The following is a 7,777-nucleotide window of genomic DNA, read 5'->3' on the forward strand; positions in this document are numbered from 1 at the left end:
CCCAAGGAAGTTTGAAGGAAACAAACATTACAGTACTTTGTCCTGGATTCGTGTCAGTTATAATGATACGACAGGCAAGTGCAGGCCCACTGATGGGAGGAGGGAAAGGGGGCAGTTGCACAGGGCCTCTTTGAAGTGCCATGGCAGCACTGCTGTGCTACTCCACGTGGCTCTGAGGGGGTTGAGGGTGGGGGGCAATGCTACAATCCAGGCAGTGCTAAGGGCTGACTGCCCTAGGCCCCGCCCTTTATTCCCTTCGCTGCACCCATTCTGGGGCACGGACCTGGGCTCCCCTCCCAGCTTGCCCCAGTGCCCGTCTTGGGGAAGTGGAAGATTTTATACACACATGCTGTGCTGTACTGATGATTGGTGTATAGTGTTTGTCACTGCTTGCCAGTTATCACCACTCGTTACACACGCAATTAGCCATCACTAATTTCAGTTTTAGCATTGGGGAACTTCCATGACGATGTCATTTGCTAGTGTGCATTAAGACCAGTTTTACCTTTGGCTACCTTTTAATGAAGCCAAATTTATACTTCAGTCCAATGACAATTAAAAACGATAGCTCTGGCTTAACTGGGGCACTTGCAAGTGGTTTAGTGGCACTTCTCTGTGTGTGTTTTAGTTTTGTGCTGATTTAAAAAGTTTGCTTCTTTAAAATCAGGTTTTTGGTTCCTTCATGTTTGTTTTACATGCTAAAAGTGCATACGTTGTGATCTCTCTGACCATTTTGAAGATTGCCAATGAGGCGCTGAAATGCATACTCAGTGCCTCATTAGCATGCAGCCAGCTGCGGCTCTTCTAAATTGCTGCTTTTCGCTGCCTCACGGCTCATCCACACAGGGGTCCTTTTCGAAAGGACCCCAGAAACTTTGAAATCCCGTTATTCCTATCTGCTGAATAAGGGGATTTCGAAGGTGGTGTTGTCCTTTTAAAAAACTACCCCGTCTGGACGAGCCGTGTGGCAGCGAAAAGTGGCAATTTCAAAGAGCCGTGGCCTGCGTCATGCTAATGAGGCACTGAGTATGCATTTCAGCGCCTCATTAGCAAGCTTCAAAATGGCTATCTGCATGGCCATTTCGAAGATTTGGGCTAGGGTAGACAATGATCACGCTGTTACTCCAACATCAATTACCCATGCTTGGATGCTATGTCAGATGTTTTGCAGCTTCCCTTGCTAGTGGCATGCAGCAGTAGATTCCAAACAATACCAGTCTGCCTGATAATTGGGTGGGCCCCATAGCTTCCTGGATTGTATGGTCACTCTTAAAAGGGCATCTTTTTTTACATCAGTATTCCTCTTCAAGTGTGCAAATGGCTATCTCATATAGGCTGTGCCTACACTTGGCCAACGTTTCAAAAGGGCCATGTTAATGGCCAAATTGGAGAATACTAATGAGGTGTTGAAATGAATATTCAGCATGCAGGTCATCTATATGGAGTGCTTTTCGAAAGGACCTCACAAACGTCAAAATCCCAGCTGATAGGAATAAGGGGATTACAAAGTTTGTGGGGTCCTTTTGAAAAGTGTCCTGTGTAGACTAGCCGCATGTGATTGAAACCTGGCACTTTTGAAGCGCCGCGGCTGGCGGCGTGCTAATGAGGTGCTGAATATTCATTTCAGCACCTCATTAGTATTCTCCAATTTGGCCATTAGCATGGCCTTTTTGAAATTTTGGCAAAGTGTAGACACATCCATAGAGAATAAGAGGATTCTATTTTGTTAGTGGAAATTGTCACAATAAACTATTCATTGTTAAGCCTATTAATAAAGGCTGGTATTTTCAAGTATGCCAAAAGGAATTTGGTGCCCAAATTCCATTAGAAGTCAAGAACAACTTGGGTGTCTAACTCCTATAGCTCACACTGAAGATCAAAACCAGGCTGTCTTTACTGGGGGAGTGACGATAACAAAAGTCAGCAAAGTTTGTATAACTCATCAGCTAGAGATACTTCAATGGGAGACTCCAACTTACTGAATGTAAAAACAGAACTCAATAGAACATGGTTTTCCAAACTGGGGGGCATGCCCCCCGGGGGGTGTGAAGAAATTCCAGGGGGTGTGTGTGAAGTGACCCCCCATTGTGCCCCCTCACACAAAGAAAGAGCCGGCCTCTGCTTCTGGCTCTCAGCCCCTGCCATTTTATGTGGGTGACCTGGTATAGCCACTATACAGAGCAGGCAGCCAGCGAAGACCCACATGCAAAGGTGAGTGAGTGTGAGTTGTGGGGGTAGTGGGGAGGAGGAGGAGGATGGGTTAGATGAGTGGCTGGGGGTACCTGGCACAGGTAAGGGGAATGGGGATGGGTAAGAGTGGGGGATGGTGGTGCCTGGCTTTGTGGGAGGGGAGGGGCTCAGGAAGGTGACTCGCAGGGCTTGGGTGGCTGGCCACCTTACAGGATTCATGGGGCTTGGGCATCTGGCCCTGGCATCGCAGGGCTCAGGAGGCTTGGGCTGGTGGGTGGGTGGCTGGCCTGGGCAGTGAGGGGCTTAGGCAGATGGCCAGCCCATAGCTGGGGCAGGCAGCTGGTGGGTGAGCAGGTGGCTGGCCCCGGTGGTTTGGGGCTCAGGCAAGTGACTTTGGCCTTGCAGGTTGCAGGTGGGTGGGGCAGCTGGTGTGGGCAACTCAGGCAGCTGGTCAGCTGCGGCTGTGCCAGGCACCCACAAGGGGCCAAGGAAAACTATTTGTGCTTATTTTTAAGTGTAAATAACATTTGATATCAAGTTTTTGTGTTTATTGTAAATTACAAATTGAATTTTTATTAAAAGGGGGTTGGATGATGGTAAAGAAGAGGTGGAGGGCAAAACAGTTTCTAAAAAATCAAAAGGGGGGGGCGTGATGCCCAAAAGTTTGGGAACCTCTGCAATAGAACAACTATTTTCTCAGTGATACCTGAGTAACTCCACTCAAGTCAATGAATCTGCATGCGTACTTTCCCCCTTTAACAGAAATGAATATATTGACCAATAAAGCTTACAAGGGTTTTTCTATGGCCTTCTTCCTTATAACAAGCTGGGCAGGAAGTGCATTTCATTCTTGAAAAAATTAGAGCTATCAGTACATTTTCCTATCCTAATCTGGAGAAGTCAAAATCTCAAAAATTTCACAAACCGAAAATCTGAACAAAAAATTGGTTCAGGTCAATCATTTTCAGTTTCAATTCGGATCTTCTCAAAATCCTTTTGTCTAAATGTACTAAATTTTAAACAAAAAAGTTGTTGAGACTCAAACCTCTCAGAACTTTTCATTTGGGAAGTATCAAAATTGGACACTAGTGAAATATTTGTTCGCAGTAATTTCCTGAATCAGGTGATTTCCTAGAACTGTTCCTGTCTTGCAAACCATTTCGATTGTTGTAATAAACCTGTCCTTTAGTGGGGGGGAGGAAATGTTTCATTTAAAACTTCCTGACCAGCTCTACTTTTAATTTCCTTTTTCTCTTGACATTTACAGAGTGATCTTATCACTGTTCATACTGTACTGATGGAAACTGGAAGCCTGTATGTCTGCAGTCACATCTGGTCACAGGAAGGCCAGTTTTCATTATCTTTCCAAGTGTAACAAAAAGCAACTATGAAACAACACATGACCTGACTTTTCTGAGTAAAGAGAATTTCCATAGGTACTTCAAAATTTTTACTTTCATTTCTCTGCTATTGCACAGCTGCTAAAAATACCCAAAGTCTTATTTCCCAATTATGCCCCTTTTCTTTTATGTCAGTTACGTTTCATGACAGCATGGGAAATCAGAGGCCTGGTCTGCTAACAATAGTTGCTGTCTATAAGTAGTACAGAGAGAGCTCTTTGCAAATTGTTGAGATTGGATTCAAAAACCTTATTTTCTTTTTCAGAACTCCATTTTACTTCTGAAGAGGTTGAAGAGATAACACTATCATCTACATTAGGTTAGCAGGAGTCAGAAGTTACAGGGGGAGAAGTGTAGGTTGGATATTAGGAAAAACTACTTCACTGAGAGGGTGGTGAAGCAGTGGAATGTGTCGCCTAGAGAGGTGGTAGATTCTCCATCCCTATTGGTTTTTAACTCCCGGCTTGACAAGGTCCTGACTGGGATGACTTAGTTGGGATTGATCCTGCTTTAGGCACGGGGCTGGACTAGATGACCTCCTGAGGTCCCTTCCAGCCCTAGGATTCTATGATTCTAAGATTAAAATTCAAAACAAATATTTGAAACAATGTTAGGTCACCTCTTTAAAGCTGCTATAAAATATTCTGCTACAGAATCAACAGCAAAATACCAGTTCACCTCAGTATTAGTAGGGCAGGCTCATAAGCAGGAGTTTCTGGGTGTATGTGCTTATTTTTTTGCAAATGTGGACCATTTCCCCAGCAGCAGGCCCTGGTTCTCCAGCTCGCCCTGTACACCTGCCCCCTCTACAGTGGGCCCTATCTCTCTCCCCCAGCTTCCCCACTGCTGGAGGTCTCGACCATGCATGTGGGGTCCCTGCTGCCCTACCCTTGCCCCTCTCTCTTATCTGTCCTGCATGAGGGGGTCCTGACTGCTGTGCACCCAGGGCAATTCTAGCTGCCCCCTGCCCCGTGCGTTCACTGGGGCTCTCCTGGTGGCATGCAGGGCAGGGGGCAGTGTTCCCCCTAAGATTTTCCATCCTCTGCTGGATTGAATTTTCTTTTGGGAAGGTTAAAACTTCTCATATACTACACCAATACTGAGGTAGTGCATGGGCTGCAGATGTTGGGGTGCAGGAGTTAGGGTTGGAACGTATGGGGTTAGTGCCAAGACAAAGCTCCTTGTATACCATGCAGTGGTTGTTCCAGTGCTACTGTATGCATGTGAAACCTGGGCAACATGTAAGTGCCATTTGAAGGCACTTGAAAAATATCTTCAACGCTACCTCAGAAGAATCCTAAATATCTCTTGGAGGATAGACACATGAACACTAGTGTTCTGGGAGATTCAAACATGAGCAGCACTGAAGCCATTATCATTTATGAACAACTTCATTGGACTGGTCATGTGGTTTGAATGTCTGATCAGCGCCTCCCAAAACAGATTCCGTTTTCTGAGTTGGAGGAAGGACGGAGGAGCGTTGGGGGCCAAGGAAACAGTAAAAGGTCATGCTGAAGGCACACATGAAAAAGTGCAGCATTGGTGTTGACACTTGGGAGAACCTTGCCCAGGACTGGGCCCAGGGGAGAACGGTAATCCGTGAGGAGGTGGTGCCATTTGAGAGGTCCCACCGCAGTGTAGGCAAGAAGAGGTGGAGAAGAAGAAAAGAGCATCAAAAACTTCCTCACACCTCTTCAACAGCTACCAGCACCTGCCCCTTCTATGATAAGACCTGCAGCTCCAGAATCAGGCTGACCAGCCATCAATAGATTCACAAATAGGAAGGTGACATGAAGACATCCTACTCATTACTGAGTGACTGTCAAGATATGAGGTGGGATTGGAGTGCATAGGGGATGCAGAAATTAGGGCTGGGTGCTGGGGCGCTTCCCGATGGACAGGAGGAGGAGGATTACCTGGAGCTGGGGATGGGCAGTGGGGGTAGGCGGCAGCAGCTGCAGCTGCAGGGGATTGCCTCCCTTCGACCTCTCCCACCTCACCCTGTCCAGCACTAATCACTATGCCCTCCCAGCCCACCGAGCCCTACTTCTTTGAGGGTGGCTGGGAGGCCTCCAGCAGCCCGTGGAGAAGCAGGGCTCAGGGCCCTGGAGGGCACAGAAGACCACCACATGATGAGTGTGGGGAGGGAGGTGACCACCTGCGGCTGCTGCTGCTATCCATCACCCACTGCCAGGTAATCCCTGGCCAGACTCATTGGGGAAAGAGTCAAGAGTCAGGGTGGGGACAGAGCAGGTCCTGTGATGTAGGGGGTTGCCCTGGACTCTCCCCCTCCCATTATGACCCTGCATGCAACCCATGGCAGGGGTGTGAATGCACGCCTCAAACCCCTCCTGCATACGGGCGTGAGGGTGGAGCCATTATTACTCACGAGTTTACTGCGAGGCCATACATCTGCTGCGCTTTGCAAGGCTAGGTACTGGACCAGATCTTGCTCACTCATTCACACAGGTTGATTTCAGTGGGAATATTTTTGTAAATCATCTGGATTTGTCCAATGTTGCTGTTCAGGGCTTCTCTGCATGGTAAGCTGCTGTGAAGAAATCCAGAGTGTGACTCTACGCACGCCTGCTTACTGTGCAGTCACATCTCACACGGCCACAGCTGCAGTGCTGTGAAAACCCAGGAGTGTGGCTTGGTATCACTGCAAGTTGTCAAGCTCCACTCTGGGACTTACACTGCACTGTAGCCAGGCCCACATGGGATTTCACCATGTGATAAAAGCATTCAGTGTAGTGTCACACCCTGGCTTGTCACAGAGCATCTTGGTGGGGAGAGACGCCCTTAAACACAGAATCCTAAACATTGGAGATGGAACTAACTTATTTCATCATAGTCTGTACCTTGCCTATGTGGGTTGCTACTTATCCCAGCTGGAGTTGATCTTGCTTCAGACAGGGGTGTGAACTAGATGACTTCCTGAGGTGTCTTCCATCCCTCACCTTCTATGATTCTATACTTGCCTGCAATAGACTTCCCTGAGCTTTAGCTCAGCGTTTAACTGTCACAAGCAATGAGGTTTCCACAGTATTCCTTAGCAGACTGTCCTAGGAGCTATTCCGTGTGATTAGCAGGAAGTTCTTTCTGATATTCAGACTACATTTGCCTTTCTCAACCTCATCTCAGCGTTCCCAGCTCTCCCTGGTTCAGCTGCGATCCAGCGAAGCACGCCACTTAAAGTGCACAAGCAGTCCCTGGTCTTTGCTAGATTGAGACCTTAAAAAGTGGGTGCCTGTCTTTAAAAACCCTGCTTATTGTTAAGTGCTGATGTAAAGAGCTGCAGAGTGGAAGCAATTCACAGTGGAGAACAGGTATTTTATAGTCCTAAAAAAACCTTCAAGAAATTACTTTATGTTATTGAGCAACATACTGTCACTTACACTCCTACAGGTTGCACCTCCCTGGTATGGTCAAGACCAGACTGGTCCTGAACAAGAGAATTTGCCAGACCAGGGAAGGTTCCCAGCCACCAGCCCCCAAGCTTCCACCCCCCTCTCATTGAGCTGCTCCCCCATGTGCAGCTGGGCCAGTGACCCCAGCCTGCGCTGCTGCCAAGCTACCACCCATACTGCCGCATTATGGGGTTGCCAAGGGAAGCCAGCTTTGATCCTAGCCTCATGTTGGGGACGTGGCTCCAGCCCTGCACTGCTGCTCCCCTACAGGGTTGCTGGGGGGATGCAGACTCCTGTGCTGCTGCAAGGGCCGTTGGGGCTGCTGGCTACCGCTCCCTGGGGCTGACAGAGGACACAGGCTGCAGTTTACCCTCCTGCCTGGCTCTGTGGTCCAGTAAGAGCCCTGGTCCTGTCAGAGGAGGGATGTTGCTGGACCAGAGAGTACCGGACTTAGGAGGTGCAACCTAAACTTACACACACATAGACAGAGTTATTGCCTCATTTTTAAAAGGGATTCAGCAGCAACAGCAGTTTCAGTGGCAAAAAAAAACAACAGACATTTAGAATAACATTCCAGAGTTTTAGCACGTACAAGTGGTTTCATTTGCAAACCCCAACAATGTGAACTCATACACATAGGTTCCTGTTGACCATGGGTCAGCTCCAACACTTCATCGTGCATTTAAAAAAGTGAAATGTCCAAGGACACAATTCTGAGATCACTGTTTCCCGAAACTGGGCCAGCTACTGCGCTTAGGGAGGATGAATGACCCACCA

Source organism: Carettochelys insculpta, chromosome 1 (genome assembly GCF_033958435.1).
Source record: "Carettochelys insculpta isolate YL-2023 chromosome 1, ASM3395843v1, whole genome shotgun sequence".
In the NCBI taxonomy this organism is placed as follows: Eukaryota; Metazoa; Chordata; order Testudines; family Carettochelyidae; genus Carettochelys; species Carettochelys insculpta.